This window comes from Armigeres subalbatus, chromosome 1 (genome assembly GCF_024139115.2).
Source record: "Armigeres subalbatus isolate Guangzhou_Male chromosome 1, GZ_Asu_2, whole genome shotgun sequence".
Taxonomy (NCBI): Eukaryota; Metazoa; Arthropoda; class Insecta; order Diptera; family Culicidae; genus Armigeres; species Armigeres subalbatus.
In genome coordinates, this window is record NC_085139.1 from 264,795,037 (window position 1) to 264,811,966 (window position 16,930).

Sequence of the window (16,930 nt, forward strand, 5' to 3'; positions counted from 1 at the left end):
ACTGCATGACTAAAATCAGCTGTTGCTTAAGTGTAGAGTTAGAACATGTTAGGAACGAAATGAGCAAAAAAAAATTTAAGCAATTTCCTGATTTCGATGCAAGATTGACCTTCTAGAGCCTGGTCAGCACTTTTCATGACTGCATGACTAAAATCAGCTGTTGCTTATGTGTAGAGTTAGAACATGTTAGGAACGAAATGAGAAAAAAAAAGTTTTAGACAATTTTCTGATGTTGATGCAAGATTGACCTTCTAGAGCCTGGTAAGCTCTCTTCATGACTGCATGACTAAAATCAGCTGTTGCTTGTGTGTTGAGTTAGATCATGTATGGTACGAAATGAGCAAAAAGTTGTAGACAATTTCCTGATTTTAATGCAAGATTGACCTTCTAGAGCCTGGTAAGCTCTCTTCATGACTGCATGACTAAAATCAGCTGGTGCTTATGTGTAGAGTTAGAACATGTTTGGAACGAAATGAGAAAAAAAGGTTTAGACAATTTCCTGATTTGATGCAAGACTGACCTTCTAGATCCTGGAAAGCTCTCTTCATGACTGCATGACTAAAATCAGCTGTTGGTTGTGTGTTGAGTTAGATCATGTATGGTACAAAATAAGCAAACAGTTGTAGACAATTTCCTGATTTTGATGCAAAATTGACCTTCTAGAACCTGGTAAGCTCTCTTCAAGACTGCATGACTAAAATCAGCTGTTGCTTATGTGTAGAGTTAGAAAATGTTAGGAATGAAATAAGCAAAAAAAGTTTTAGTCAATTTCCTGATTTTGATGCAAGATTGACCTTCTAGAGCGTGGTAACTTATCTCCATGATTACATGACAAAGATCAACTTTTGCCTTGGCGTAGAAAACCGAGGTTGCTAACATGACGAGAGAGTACGTGGAGCTCAGTTAGCTGTTACTCAATAAGGGGTTATAATTTATGTGATACAATTATGAATTATCGTTGGTAAGTCTCGTTTCCAAATAGTTCTCCAAATAATATAAGATTAATAATTTTTTTTCTTTTCAGAGCATGCCAATCATATCCAGGAAAACTTCAATGTTGATTATTGTTATTTGTGTGATATGTTTCAGTTTTCGAGAGTAGCGGAGGAGAAGGATGTAGAGAATAGTATATAGTAGAATTTCAAATATTCCTTTAATCTAATACTCAATCAACAAATAAAAACTGTGTCATAGTGTACAGTATACATTTATTTTAAAAATGTTACGCAATATATTAGAGTTGAAATTCATTTAATTTGTTGGGCAATTTTTAAGAGTGTTTATGGCTGGAGAGACAATCCGTGGATAGTAATGATCAGTTTTGTGACGAACGTTGTTGACAGCAGATGTGAAAAATGTTGGAAAAGAAAAAATTGGAAAAAAAAATTGAAAAAAATAAAGTTAAGTTCAAATTGAATTTTGTGTTTTGTTGTGCTTGGCCTATACAAAAAAAAAGAGAGAAAATCCGACAGGTACTTAGCGAATATCTCAATTTTGAGTGGTTGCACTTAGCTGTCAAGTTGAGTGAAAAAGACTTAATTTTGGATTGTTTCGGATCTCCGTGTAGAGAGGACTTTTTCCGTCCCATAATTGGTAGGGAGAGCCTTCACTTCGCTACCAATGACAACGGCCTACGGCTAGTAAATTTCGCTACTGCCAGAGGGATGGCCATCAGTAGCACCTACTTTGAACGAAAGAACATCCGAAAGCACACTTGGAGACACCCAAATGGTGAAACTTGCAACCAGATAGAGCATGTTCTGGTGGATGGGCGCACAGCGAACGATGCGTTACAATATCCAGCGATTGTCGGCGGAAGGAGTATCGGCTGAGTACCGCCAGAAGCTCGACGAACGGATAAGTGCAATCAACGTTAGCGACACCATCAACGATCTATTCGCGAAGTCGAAGCAAATTCTGCTCTTCCCTCCTATGGGAAATCCCATTGCTATCTGTCAGAGTTTCAGTGAAACATGGCCGCTATCTCCTCCTCTCTGTTGCTCTACTGTAAAAACCTATAAAGAACTGTCATTGTTTTAGTGAAGAATTCTGCTTCGACTTCGCGAATGGGAGTCGATCCATGGAGCGGTGAGCACAACAGCACGAGATTTAATTGATTGCCAATCTATCAGATATCCCTCAACCGTATAACTGAGGATATCCATTAACAAATGTAACAAGAATTGATATGGAATGATTTTCATTTTCCTTGTACGAACAAAATATCACAAGTCAGTCAAAAAGCCGCTTGGTGCGGTTTGGTTGAACCCCGACCATTTATCATAGACAAAGATTCTGCAAAGTTTTGACTAAATTTGGCTAGTTGCCACTAAAATCCAGACACTTTAGTAGCGCCGTAGCGTGTGGTTGGCCAGGTTGGCCCCCGCCAAGGGCGCCAGGCCTTAGGGGGCGCCGAAATCGAGAATTTGGGAAATGATCATAAATTATTCTCAAATTCACCGCTTCAAAGTGATTCAGATTTAAGCGATCAGACGATTTCCTCGGTAATCAACGATTCCGTAATCAACCGTTTGACCAGTATCCGGAGAGCCATTTTCCTTTTCTTTTCGCTGTGGCGCGTTTCCCTCAATTTAGGAAATTTGTGCCATCACCTCCACTTTTTTTTTCATCACTTGATTGACGTATGAGGAAGTATAAGAAAAGATCAGGAAATACAAATGGCAAAAAAGCATGGAACAAGCTTTTGGGGAAGAAGTCCTAGAAGGGGATTTTTCAATACGCTAAAGGCGAAACACAGAGTAGACTGTAAAAACATATACACGAATGTAGTGACAGAGAGTTTGTGTGAATTTGAGATAAATTAACTCATTTTACACAGACAAACTATTTGCCTATTTTTCCAGTGACATTTCCGATTTCATTGAACCAGAAACTTGTATGAGTTCAGGTGAGGTGAAAAGACAAAGTGAAGACGTTAAATATTCGATGGGTATTGATAATATGAGTTTGATTGTTTCCCTAAGGTCTATATAAACTGGTTAAGCCTTAAATGAAGAGCTTTAAATGATGGAAACTGATTTACTTCAAAGTTGAATTTTTTTGGTCCAAGCAATTTTACCAGTGCCACCAAATTACCGACAGACCCGATGGCTATTCTGGCCATCGATCAACACACTCTAGACTGGACTAGGTTTTTTTTACATGACTACACACTTAATTTTATTTACCGGGCTCGGTTACCAGATTACCGATTTCTCAACAGCTGAGCTCTCGGTAAAATAGTTCAACTCAGTACCGAGGTCTCGGTTCTGAGTGTGCGTTGACGAAATGTCAATTTTTACTGAGCACTCAGTAAAACATTACCGAGTGATCTGTAAAATATAGTACAGACTACGGTAATAAAAATACCGAATGAATTGTATCTACGAATTTAAAGAAATAAATTGAAAGCAAAAATTGTTTGGTAGAATTATGTTTATTTATTTGAACCGAAAACCGACTGGCTGGTGAAGATTGTTCCCAAAGGTAGCGTCACACCTCACGAGATTTTGCTGTTGGATTTTGGTCGCTATGTATTTATGATTAGACGTCATTTTCGATTTCCGAGGTATAAGGCTACATTAAAGATCCGACGGGTAGTGCTGCGCCCGACGATCAAGGTGAATTTATCAGGAGGAAGATTATTTGTAGACATTGGCGACGTGCAGCGTCGGACAAGAATACTCTCGAACACTGGCTTCTTCTGTATCCCCTTCCTCGAACGGAAACCCCGACGGATGCAGTCAGCAACTTTCTGAAAATTCAAGTAGTTTACTTTCTATTTGTAAGTTTGATCGCTTCTATACTCACATAAATACCATTATTGTTTAAAATACTATTTGATAAAACCTGCACTCCCGCGCAAATATTCGAGCAAAAATTACTACGTAGTTTAGAAATCCACAAAAAAAAAGAATACACAATATGGCGCCACATCAAGCGTCATGAGAATCGAGGGTGAACTGTTAACTCGGTAAAAGTATTACCGTAAGCTCAGTAACGCATATTTTTTTCACTGAGGTCTCGGTATTTTTTCTGACAACTTCAGTCAGAATTTGTTGAACAGAGCAACCCGGTAATCTATTATACCGACATCCTGTAAATTTGATTGCATGTCAGAGTGGTCGGTAGAATTTATTACAAAACTCAGTATTATTTTTCGATATTTACCGACCTCTCGGTTAAATTTAATGTTTACCGGGTGAAACCGGTAATTTTTTTTACCGAGCTGAAGTTCTCGATTTAAGTGTGTAGGTCCAATTGACCATCTACCAATTCAGTGCAGAGTTGAATTTTATTGAAATTCCTATAGTTCCTTCAAACTACCGACAGGTTTTTTTTGTACAGTATCCGCTCATTGCTGGATCAAATTTTTGGTTTCTGCGTGCCACATACCTACCACGAATGTATGTAGTCGTGCAATCCAAAGTCAGGAACTCTGGTAAAATAAATGTATCGAAAACATTTAAAACGCCTTTGTACGTTACTTCAAATTCTATATTTTAAAGGATTGAAAAAAATCTTCTAGTGACAATGTATAAAAATGTATAAATGTAGGGTTACTGCTCCTGGACTGGACAATGAAAAGGTATTTTTGCAATTCCTGATCATAATACCTGGTTTGCAGTACGTCATTGAGTGATAAAACGGCCTACTTTTCCATACCAACCAAATGGGTGCTTTAATGACCATTATGCAACTCAAATGGGTTGTATAAAATCCATTATAGCACTCATTTGGGTGTTATAATGAAAAACCAACATCAGAACAGTAGTTACACGACTACATTTTGCTGATCAAGTTTGGGTAAGTGATCTAATAGTGTATTCTCTGCGTCGCGTAATAAATGAAATAGTTTGATGGCTATGACATCAGAATTTTCTAAAGGCAAGTTCATCTATCGCTTCAAGGCTTGTCGACCTATGCAATGTGGCACGACAGCATGGAATATGATTGTTCTCTGCAGCAACATGATTTATTTGGTGAAAATGATCATATGGAGTAAATCAGTTTGTACCGTTTTGCTACAAATTTACCATATTGAAGCCCATTTTTCGTCATTGCAAAAAATAGCGTGTGCAACTCGTTGCAAAACTCGATTTTTCAGCACTCGTAGTATTTATCCAACTCGGCAAGCCTCGTTGGATAAACGTACAACTCGTGCTGAAAAAATCATCTTTTTGCAACTTGTTGCACAAACTACTATTGTTTTGTTTCTTTTTTTTTTTTGTTATTTTTTTCAGCAGTGAGCACGCATGTTAGCTAAAAGAAACGACGAAATTGGTGCCGTATTTATTTGATTCGCTATGAAATGCAAATGAATATATGAAAACGGTACAGTTCCCCTACATAATAATGTATAAAATCGTGATGCTGCGATTTGGTTGCACGACGAAATCTAATGTCGTGCGCGTCAACGACGATGCGACGAGAAGCAGTGAAGAAACTAAAAATTAGTTTTAAATCTTACTGCTTTTATCACGCTCTTTATTTTGAACATCTGCACGGAAGTAAGAGGGCGCCCAATGAAGGTTTCGCCAAGGGCGCTGGAGGGCCACGCTACGGCTCTGCACTTTAGTGATACCTTGACAACAGGGTGAATTTAATTAGAAAGGATTTCTGTCCACCAAATTGCCTCCATATTCCTCTTTTCGAGAGGTCAATTTTCCATTCCAGTTCGAGACAGCAACACGTACGGACGTGTTTTTTGCTCGCGCATTTTTTCGAAGTGTTTTTTCTCGTTCTTTCGCTGTTTACGTTTTCGCTTGTCGCGTTGGCGTTATTTTCTCCCGGACCCGTCATGGGAGACTCGGTGGCCGATTCGGTCGCTGGAAAAGTGCCTAAGCGCACTGCTCTTGGTGGCGCGGGTAACCCCTCCAAGCAGCTTTTGCAGAGCAACGTGTTCTCGCCGTTGCCGCTTGATGACGCCGGCAATCCGCCGAAAAAGAGCAAGAAGCAGCTATCGCCGCTTCCGCAGGTGCAACCCGGAGCGGAAGGAGAAGTGCCCGCCCGTGTTTGTGAAGGGCGATCCGCCGGATTTACGCCCAAAAATTCGCCAGCTGATCGCTAAGGGGCTGAAATGTACTTTTCGGCTCTGCAGCGAGGGCGTGAAAGTGATGCCGGCCAACAGGGACCATCATCAATCCGTCGTGGAGTTCCTCGAGGTCCACAAGTATGAGTACTACACTCATGACCACCCCGGCACGAAGCCGCTCAAGGCTTTGCTGCGAGGACTTCACGACATGAAGGAGGAAGAGCTCCAAGCAGAGCTTGAAAGTTGCGGACTGAAGCCAGTAGCCGTCCACAAGATCGCTCGTCACGACAAGGCGAGGAAATATCGCGACCAGCTTTACCTGATCCATCTGGAGCACGGCTCCACTACCTGGAAGGACCTGAAGCTGGTTGGCGTTATAAATTACACCGTCGTTGACTGGGAGCGATATCGGCCAGTGCACCGCGATGTCACGCAATGCACCAACTGCTTCAATTTCGGGCACGGCACCAGGAACTGCCGCATGAAGCCGCGCTGCAACAAGTGTGGCGAACCCCATCCGACTGACGAGTGCGACAAAATGGAGGTGGCCGATCCCAAGTGCGCCAACTGTGGCGACAAACATCGGGCCACCACAAAGGGCTGCCCAAAGCGAGCCGAGCTCCTGGAAATCCGGAAGAAGGCTTCCACCAGGACCATTCCGAAGAAGAACCGTGTTCCTGTAATCAACGAGGTGAACTTTCCAGCTATCCCGGCTCCCCGTCGTGTGATTCCAATACTCCCACCGCTACAGCCGCACAAGCGACTGGCAGCGGCAGCTGCATCGGTCAAGCTCCAGCATCGTCGGCACCATCCACCAGCGAATGGCCCCGCTCCCTCCTCCTGGGTTCCGTCGGCAGTCGGAGAACGAAGCCGTCCCACCGGAAGAATCTGCTCCGCTGTACACTCCGGAGCAACTGATGCCGATCTTCGCGCAGCTCGCCACTCGACTGCGCGGCTGCAAACCCGATTCGACCAGGTCTTCACACTTGGCATGTTCATCATTGAAAATGGCTGCTAGGGTGGGCCTGGTCAACTGGAACGCTTGCTCGCTAAAGAGCAAAACAATCGAGCTGAAGGATTTCCCTTGAGGAGAAGGAAATAGACGTGGCGTTCATCACCGAAACGCACCTAAAACCGGAGGTGAACATCAACATCGGACTTCCGCATCGTGCGACTCGACCGGCCGACCAGGGAGGTGGTGGCCATCGCTCTTCGCTACAACATCAACTGTCGTCTGCTTCCAAGCTTCCAGCTCAGTGTCATCGAGGCCATCGGTGTCGAAATCACCACTTCGGTCGGCACAATCGCGCTCATCGCGGCGTACTGTTCAACGCAAGCCAAAGCCGGCGATGGATCATCGGCTGCCCTTCGGAGGGACATCGTCAAGCTGACGCGGAGGCAAGGCCAGTATATCATTGCCGGCGACTTGAATGCCAAACATCAAGCCTGGGGCAACAGTCGCGGCAATCGAAACGGCACCATCTGGAGCAACGACATGGAGGAAGGCCACTACACGATCCTGAGCCCGGATTCCTCCACTCGGCTGAGTCGGTCCGGTGCCCACGCAACGCTCGACCTCTACGTAACAAACCTGAGTGACCACGTCTCGCAGCCGGTTGTATACCAGGAGCTCAGTTCGGATCACTATCCGGTGGTGGCGGAACTGGGCTCCTCGGTCAATCGGCACCAGCAGTTACGGCGGAACTACCACCGAGTGAACTGGCAGCGGTTCCAGCAGTGCGTCGATAACACCGTCGACTACGAGGTGCGTCCGGAGACGCCGGAAAGTATCGACCGCCAGCTGTGCGCTATCGAGGAGGCGATCACGGCGGCCCGAGAGCAACACGTACCGACGGCTCGGCAGGTAAGCAACTCCTTAAACATCGATACACTCACCAAAGATTTGATTCGATTGCGGAATGTCACTCGCAGGCAGTTTCAGCGTACTGGACTGCCTGAGCTTAAGGCACGCTGCAATCGAATCACAAAATTATCAAGGCCAGAATGGTGGACCTCAAAAATAACGACTTCTCGAATAAGATCCGCACTCTCCCAGATTATGCTAAGCCGTTCTGGAAAATGACCAAAATTCTAAAATCCAAGCCTCGGCCCATTCCACCTTTGATTCCACTAGACAATAATGGCTCTAAGGATCGCTTGATAACTCCTGCAGAGAAGGTCGCTGAAATAGGTCGTCACTTCGTCAGCTCACACAATCTTGGGCAGAACATCGTCAGTCCACACGAAGCAGCCGTCAACGAGCATGCTAACAACATCCATTTGATTCCCAACGACTTCTCGGAGGAGTTGGAGATCTCAGCTGACGAATTGACGGCCTATATCAAATCGTCGAAGAACATGAAGGCCCCAGGCTTCGACAGCATCCTGAATCTCGAGCTCAAACACATGAGTGCTCCGTTCTTTGAGCACCTCGCTGATCTTTAATCAGTGTCTCCGGCTTAGCTACTTCCCATCGTCCTGGAAGTCAGCGAAAGTCATCCCATCCGGAAGCCTGGGAAGGATCCTTCCTCCCCCAAAAGTTATCGACCCATCAGCCTTCTCTCAGGGTTATCCAAGCTATTCGAAAAAGCTATTCATCATCGGTTACTTGAGTCTGCCGAAAATCTCAACATCTTACTCGAGGAACAGTTTGGTTTCCGACGCGGTCGGTCAACTGTACACCAACTGACCCGAGTTACCAACGTCCTCAGACGGAACAAGTTTGTCTCGAAAACATCCGCCATGGCCTTACTCGATGTTGAGAAGGCATTTGACAATGTATGGCATGATGGCCTGGTGTACAAACTACAACGCTACAATCTTCCCAGCTACCTGGTGAAAATCATCAACAATTACCTGTCGGCAAGGACATTCCGGGTCTCAATCAGCGGAGCGAGTTCCAATGCGCACAACATCGTCGCAGGCGTTCCCCAGGGCAGTATCCTCGGGCCCCTGCTTTTCAATCTGTTCACCTCCGACATGCCAGAACCTCCAGAAGGCGGCATTCTGTCTCTGTTCGCAGATGACACATCCATCGTCTACAACGGTAGAGTGATCAGAGCGCTAGTGGCAAAACTCCAACGAGGCCTGGATGCCCTGACGGAGTACCTCACCAGCTGGAAGATCTGTATCAACGCGGCGAAGACCCAGGTCATCATTTTCCCCCACTCCAAATCCCTAAACTTGTTCCGCCTGGGGACTGTAAAATCATCCTCAATGGCACGACCGTGGAATGGGCCAATGAGGCCGGCTACCTTGGCTTGACCCTCGACAGCAAGCTTATTTTCAGGCAACAGGTTGACAAAACGGTGACAAAGTGTAACGTCTTGTTGAAACTACTGTACCCTTTGATCAACCGCCGGTCGTCATTGTCCCTGAAAAATAAGCTTGCTGTCTACAAGCAAATCATCCTCCTCCTCCTCATCCTGTGATCGAATATGGCATGCCGGTCTGGGAGAGCTGTGCTAAAACCCACCACCTCAAACTTCAACGGGTCCAAAACAAATTCCTGAGGATGATCCTAAACACCCCTCCCAGGACAAGAACATCCGAGGTCCACCGTCTGGCCGGGATAAAAACCTTACATGAACGCTTTGGTGAGTGTAAAGAAAAGTTTAGGGTCCGTTGCTTGCATTCGGATCAGGCTCCAATTAGGGCGCTAGTTCCAATCTAGGTTATCAAATTTTTATTGTAAATATTAGTGTACATAGTAGTTAGGTTATCAAATTTTTCAAAATGAACTAATGCCTGCAATAGGCTTCCATGTCATACTAGAGAATTTTGAAATTACTTCCTTTTCAAAATAATATTAATAAAAAAAAACTAATAACAAAGATGAAGGGTCGTGTGGCCAAACACTTACAATGTACACTAGATGTAAAATCAAAGCAAATAAATAAACATACTTTTATTGAAAAAAAAAAAAAAGAGAGGTCAATTTTAATCTGAAGCCTATAGAAGTCCTAAAAAGCGACTCGGGTGCTGTAGACGTCAATGATTGAAATAGCCGCTTAAGTAGATAAACAAGATAATTTGAGGTATTCCAAGAAAAGTTCTTCATCTCATCAAATCAAAGAAGTAACGCAGAGTTTGAAGTTAGTTTCAATTTCAATTGAAAACGATACAAACGATATAGGGACACGGCTGGTATTTTCGTCTGTTCGTCATAGTCACGAAAACCAATAAAAAAGACGCTTTTTTGTAAAACTCATACGTACCAAATCGTAAGCTCAGGTGAAACGTTCTACTATAGTTGAGTTCTAGCAAATGTACGTTGCTTTCGTTGGTTTTAGCCCCTACGACGAAGGACGGAAATACCTGCCGTGTCCCTACGATAAAAAAAAGGCATAAATCTCTTACAATCGTTACAAGCCACGAAAACAAGCTCATCGCAACCTGACACAATGTAACATGAAATCACGTCCCATTAAAATTAATATTCTAAACAAAAAATACATGTATTTTGTTTTGCGTTAGGAGTTAGGAATTAGTTTTGTTAAAATTTGTTCATTTTTATCTGCCCACTTGAACGCCGTCTGCTACCAAAACTATCCAAGTTTCTGCTACCAAAGTCACACGATACGGTTGGTATGCGTGATCTGACGGAAACAGAAAAAGAATGGGGAAAAAGGTTGGGGTTCGGTGGAGACTCATCCCCATTGCTCGTCCTCTTTTGGGCTTGAGCCAGCCATCGATACGGTCGTGTGTGAAGAGTCCGGTCAAGTGAGTTTTTTATTCGAGACGGTCTGCACCGTGAATCCGAATCGAAAAGTTGTGCGACTGGCGAAAAGAATGCCTCAATACCGATAGTGCGTGATCGTGTGATTTCGGAACCCCAAGTGATAATCCGGAATCCGCCGGGAAACGAAAGTTATTTCGGGACGTTAGATTCCGCAATCAACCGGCCGTAGTGAATAAACCATATTTGTAAAGCCGACCGCGTGTGCCTAGAAAATATGGGATAGTCGGTAAAGCGACAGTCCAGTGTGGTCCCAAACAGCCGGCCTTTAAAGCGGCCATCCCAGTGCCCCCGAAAAGTGAACCCCTAAACCAAGCCCCGAATAATTGTACTAGTCGTGGACACGAAAGTGAGCTTGTGTTAGCTAGTTTTGTAGCTATAAAGACGCGGGTACCCCGTCTCGGCGCGTGTGTTCCGTGAGTGCCGGACGTAATATCCCGGCGTCCGACCAACGACGCTCGTACCTAGTCCCCAACCGCTGGCGTTGTTAAAACAGTTAGCGACGGCGCGGGCCCAACCTAACCATCGACGACTCTCGAACGGCAGAGTAGGCAGCCCCTGAGGTTAAAGGTAAGTTGCATGCTTCCACCATGTTATAACAAGTGCGATGGAAATAGAATTGGAGAAACAGTCGTCATAGACAAGCTCATCTTACTTATTTGTTGGAGACAAAGATTTTTTTCGCAAAGCCTTTGTAAAACAAGTCAAAATGCATCAGCTCCAGTGCCCCCGCAATGAAGCTTTTAGAAAAGGAATTTATCATGGAGTATATCCTCCCGAATCAATATTCTTGTTAACATTTGCTCAACGTGTAACAAAAAATCTTCAATTTGACTGCTCAACTGCTTTCTTTCAATGGAGCAATACGGAGCAAGAGCAAGAACTCGAAGTAGTGAAAATAATTCCTTCGAGTTAGAGTCAAAAACAATTAGAATTCTCCAAGTTTTCTGTATTCATACAATTTTTATGAAGGTAATAACCCGCATACATTTACAAATTCTGACTTGCAGAAACCGATTTTTTTCATATGATTTTAGCACCTGGAAAAACCTGGAAAACTCAGGGAATTTTCCCCCAGATCTCGAGTAGACACCCTGATTTACTTACAACTGCTCCATGTTTTTTTGTCCCTGGAAGCGTTAGCTTGATTATCCCCGTCAAAACACATTTTACTTCATTTGAGTGTCTTTATATATAAACAAGTTTATTTGTGGACGCAGTAGCGCCCGTACTTACTTACTTATGGATCCTGTACACCTCCGGTGGTGCAAAGGGCCGACTTGAAAGATCTCCATCCTGAGCGTTGCCCAGCTATCGCTTTAGCATGCTGCCAGGTTAGATTTCGGTCGACTTCTTTTATTTCTTTATTGAGGCTTCGCCGCCATGAGCCTCTGGGTCTACCTTTGCTGCGATGTCCCGCTGGGTTCCAGTCTAATGCTTGATTACAGATTTCGTTTCCGCCCCTACGTAGGGTGTGGCCGACCCAGCCCCACTTCCGATGCCGAATTTCTGTTGCTATCGGCCTCTGGTGGCAACGAAACGACGATGGAGCTCGTTGTTTAAGATCCAGTTGTGAGGCAACCAAGCCCGAATTATATACCGCAGGCATCTGTCAATGAACACCTGCAGCCGTTGAGTGTTCTCCACTGATACACACCATGTTTCGCTAGCGTATAACAGCACAGATTTCACGTTAGAGTTGAAAATTCGTATTTTGGCGCGTTCACTTATCTGCCTGTTTTTCCAGATATTTCTTAAACTCGCAAAGGCATCCCTTGCTTTCTTGATCCGTGCGCCTATGCAGTGTTTGTAAAAATTCAAAATCTCAAAACTCATGGATGATTCAAATCAAGCGTGAGTTGAAACGCACCCAACTCAACACCTAAAAACTCATAGATGAGTTGAATCATCTATTTGAATCATCGTAAGTTTTCTTTTGTTCTCCTTCGTTAAAAACAGTGAATTGACGTTTGTCGCATAAAATATTAGACACTCTTTTATGTATAAGCAATAAATTGCCCCTAAATTGATTTCAAATGCGTTTTTAAACCAAAATGATTTTTTGGCAAATGAGTGAAATAATGCGTTTTAGCATGAAAAATTCAAGCGTGATGCATTCCTTTAAAATCGCAGACGATTTCGTTCGAGTTAAGTAACTCCATTTAATTCCACCAATTATGGGTGGAATAATTGGTGGAATTAAATGGAGTTACTTAACTCGTCTTAGACGATCATTAATTAACTGAAACAGAACCTGCTGGTGTTCGAGTTGTAAGACAAGAACAGGACGCTTTTATCAGCCACCCGGGAGAAACGAGAAGCCCGACAAAGGTGCCACAACTGAAGCCTTCTCCTTTTTCGGAACATGGACTATGGCAGAAGAGGCAATTGATTTCGCCCATATGGTCAACGAGGAATATATTGCGCCTAACTAAAAACGACTCAGGCAACAAACCGGCGAAGATGCTCAGAGCAAAGCCAAGCAGTAGGCGACAGTAGACCAAACGTCGTCTTGACGGAGTAGATCGGGATGTAGTGATGCCCGAAGGGCGTTGACCCGAGAAGGCGACTTCTCGGCCCAAAGAAGCGAAAGACACCAACCGAACGCAAGTCGCCGGGCCGCAATAGGGTACCTGCCGGCCAGTGCCATCGGCACAAGGGACCGAAAATCCCTGGCAGCTGGTCAGTAGCTCAAAGCGGAAGTAGAGTGCATCTCGACCCGCAAAGATAGTGAAGGACAGAGTAGAGGCCTTGCTGCTCAAAACTGATAAGCATAAGTACGCAGGCGACCGAAAAGCTTTCGGCGCTGGAACAGGACGCACGAAGCGTCAGACGCATCAAGACTGATGAAATGATCTTGGTGCTAAAACGTGGAGCTAGCGGGACGACTGGCCCAACCCTAGCAGCACACATGCTTCACATAGATTGCTACAACTCATATGTGACCAGATTTAGTCACAATCAAGTTGCTGCAACCATTTCTGTCTGACTTGTGCTGCTCGGGAAGAGATCTTGGGTGACGGCACCGAGGAGATGGTTGTTGGGAACGGAAGTGACCTTCCAGTGCAAGCAACTGAACGAGTTCATGAACACGGACGACGACGTCTTGTTATACTCTACTGGTACCGCTCTTCTAGCCCTCGAGGATTTCGGTCCGGAACCCAGAAGGGGAATCCGATTAAAACCCCAGGCCACTGGTTTGACCTACGGCAGCCAACGGGGTGGGCGCGGAAGGCCTCTTTTTGGTCCTCGAGTCCCAGGGTCGTTTTGAGGAAGCGGGGAGGCTTTCGGATCTGGTTAGCAACGGAATTGGAGGTTAGTTTTGCAAACTTTATTTACTCACTCGGAAACGATGTCTGGAAGCGCTACTTCTGTAAACCACAGTGTAATCGCTGACTGGACTGGCAAACTTGGCGATGACAGCAATCCGGTGGGACTGCTGTTGGTTACGCTAGCCTTGACGGTTGGGGTCCAATGACGACGGAACGACGGGCCGGATCGGTGAGTATCGTGATGGTACGGTATCTTGATAGGCTGGGTATAGAACGCTGGTGAGGGCGGTGAATGACTGATAGCACGGCGAGAATGGCGATATCGACGGCAACTAGAGGCTAGCAGGCTGGCTGTGCGACGCACCGGCTCAGCGACAATCGCGATGGCGGTTCTAGCTTTGCAGGCTTGATAGCGGGACAAGAATGGCGATGGCGACGGTAATTGACCAGCAGGCTTGCTGATCGATGGGTAGGGTTCGGGAAAATCACGATGGCGACGATAGCTTGACAGGTGGATCGAACAACGCGTATAGCGAGGCTCACCGGGCGACGCGCTGGGTCAGCGACAATCGCGATGGCAATGGTGGCTTGGCAGCAGCGGCGAAAATAGCGAGGCCGGCAATAGATCGGCCAGCAGGTTTGCTAGACGACGGGCAGGATCAACGGTAATCGCAATGGCGGCAATAGCCGAGCCGGCGGGGAAACGGTCGATGGCGCTGACGGAACGGACCGGGAAAGTGGTCACACTGTCAGCGTGACGAGTAGACGGCCAGAATGATAGGCGAAAACCGCAATCTGTTGTGGCCACTCGATTGGCCGAATCTTGAACTTAGGACCAAACTGTCCTTAAGGACTAACACTGAGTCCTTCACGTACAATTACCCGCACGTTTTTAAACCGGCTCTAATTGGCTCTTCTGTTGCACAAAAACTAACCGTTCTCCACGAGGCTTCTCATCCAACTCCCGAAAACCATCTATCTCCCGAGTCTTCTGTCCCCACCCATACAGTCATCCAGTTCTGTGCTCCCCATTCTCGACATTCGTCGTGTCATTTCCCGGCTTCCGTTCCCTGTGCTGTCACCCAGCTACCAACAAGCGCCATCTGTTAGGGAGTTTGTCGTCCCCATTGGTTGGTAGCACATGCCCGCGTAATAGGGTTCTAAAACCATACCTCCGTTCCCATACACTATCCAAATAGTGAAAATCGCAATAAACCGGTCATATCGCCAGGCTCGGTACAACACTGAAGCTGACAATATGACGTCCCTAACCCCGAATCCCAAGGTGTCAGGCGACCCGCACTGAGAGGATGAATGGCCTGGGGGGTGAAACAATTAGCCAGGCAGTTAACGGAGCCTGTAATGCTGGGTAGACACTCTTCGTGTTGCATTACAGAGTAAGATCTACCACACTGGTTCTAGTTCTTACTTTTCTTGTTAATACTTATGAGTGATGGTAGGAAGAGAATGGAACGACTATAATTTGCTTCTAGATGACCCATTTTTTTTGCGCCTTTTCGATGGAGTCAATGGAGTAAATTGTAAAAACGTAACTCAATCTTAGGCTGGTTTTCGAAGCCGACGACATGAATCTCCAAGCTCCAGAGCGCTGATTAATTAGGAAAGAAGCGGATACGAATTTGGTGGATCTGCTGAACCCTCTGACTGATTAGAGCTCTGTGTAAAGGTGAGATTCGGAAATGCCAAACGAAAGGTTCGGAAACACGTGAAAACCACAAAAAAAACTATTTTTATTCAAGTCGTTTTTTAAGGGATTTTTAGGATTTACGCGTTTTTTTTAAGCGGTTTTGATTTACGCGGAACGTATCCCCCGCGTAAAAACCGACTCCAGTGTACATACATTCACCCAACACATCAAATCAAATTCTAAGCTTTGTTTTAGATTTTAGATACAAAATATGATGGATATTGCATTATAAGACTGTGCATAAGGTTCAGAATTCATCGATCATTCTATATTATTATATTTTACAGGAATCCTGGGTTCCCTACAGTTCTGCAAGACTTCAATACAAGAAATGTTAGCTTTCTGTACAGATACTGCATTATAATATTTCAAAATTGTCTGATCCTAGTGCAATGGTTGTAATGAAATCTATCGTTGCAAAAAAAAAATATGCGCGTGTTCTTAAATGTCTAATGTCAGTAATGTTGAGCCATTAAACAAAGTCAAATAAGGGTAAGTAATGCCTCGTGCAGAAGTTGGAGAATCAGGTGATAATTTTTTATTTCCAAACGATTATCACCTATAGAAAAACTGATGAACGTAACGATCATTAAACTATGATGCAATACAAACTGAAGTCATCGTTTGCCTACAATGCACTCACTCAATTACGATGTGCAAATTGATGATCTTTCGACCCTTGTGTGAACAACGAAACACAATCAATTTCTCCGGGCTGTGCTTTCAACAAAGAAACTAACCTTCGGTGCATTTGCAAATGCACCCAGTCCAAGCTGGTTAATAGCTGCACCAGCCGAGCGGAGCTTGATGCGACAAATATTTGCAAAACAGATTCCCTATGCCGCAACCATATCAAACACCGTGGAAACATTAAGTAGCTAGCCAGTTGGCAGTCACATGAACCGTCTGTCTCGTTGTTGTTTTGTTCTTCAAATGTGATGCTGATGCTAATTGTAAATCGCGGCCATCAGCGCTTGGATGGCCGGCCGGCCGGCGCCACTATTCGCCCTTCTGACGTCAATGCCTCGATTCCAGCTTTCGGACTCGGACAGGCCGCGAGCGCCTTTGCTCTGATGCGATGCTATATGAACGCAAAAGCTCCAAAGTTCACAAGTGGCGTGATCGCGCTGTCATCCGCTGAGTCGACGGTGATTGGTCGGGCTCGGCGGCGGCGTTGT

General features: G+C 45.0%; 1 protein-coding gene across 1 annotated transcript in view; it reads left to right on the top strand.

The window, feature by feature from the left end:
* The first annotated feature begins 10,741 nt into the window (after window positions 1–10,741).
* Window positions 10,742–16,930, top strand: part of LOC134207290 (frizzled-3) — a 170,404-nt gene continuing 164,215 nt past the window's right edge. Inside the window, exon 1 of the mRNA XM_062683014.1 lies at window positions 10,742–11,342. The gene's annotated coding sequence lies outside the window, so the exon portion shown is untranslated. The remainder of the gene's footprint in view (window positions 11,343–16,930) is intronic.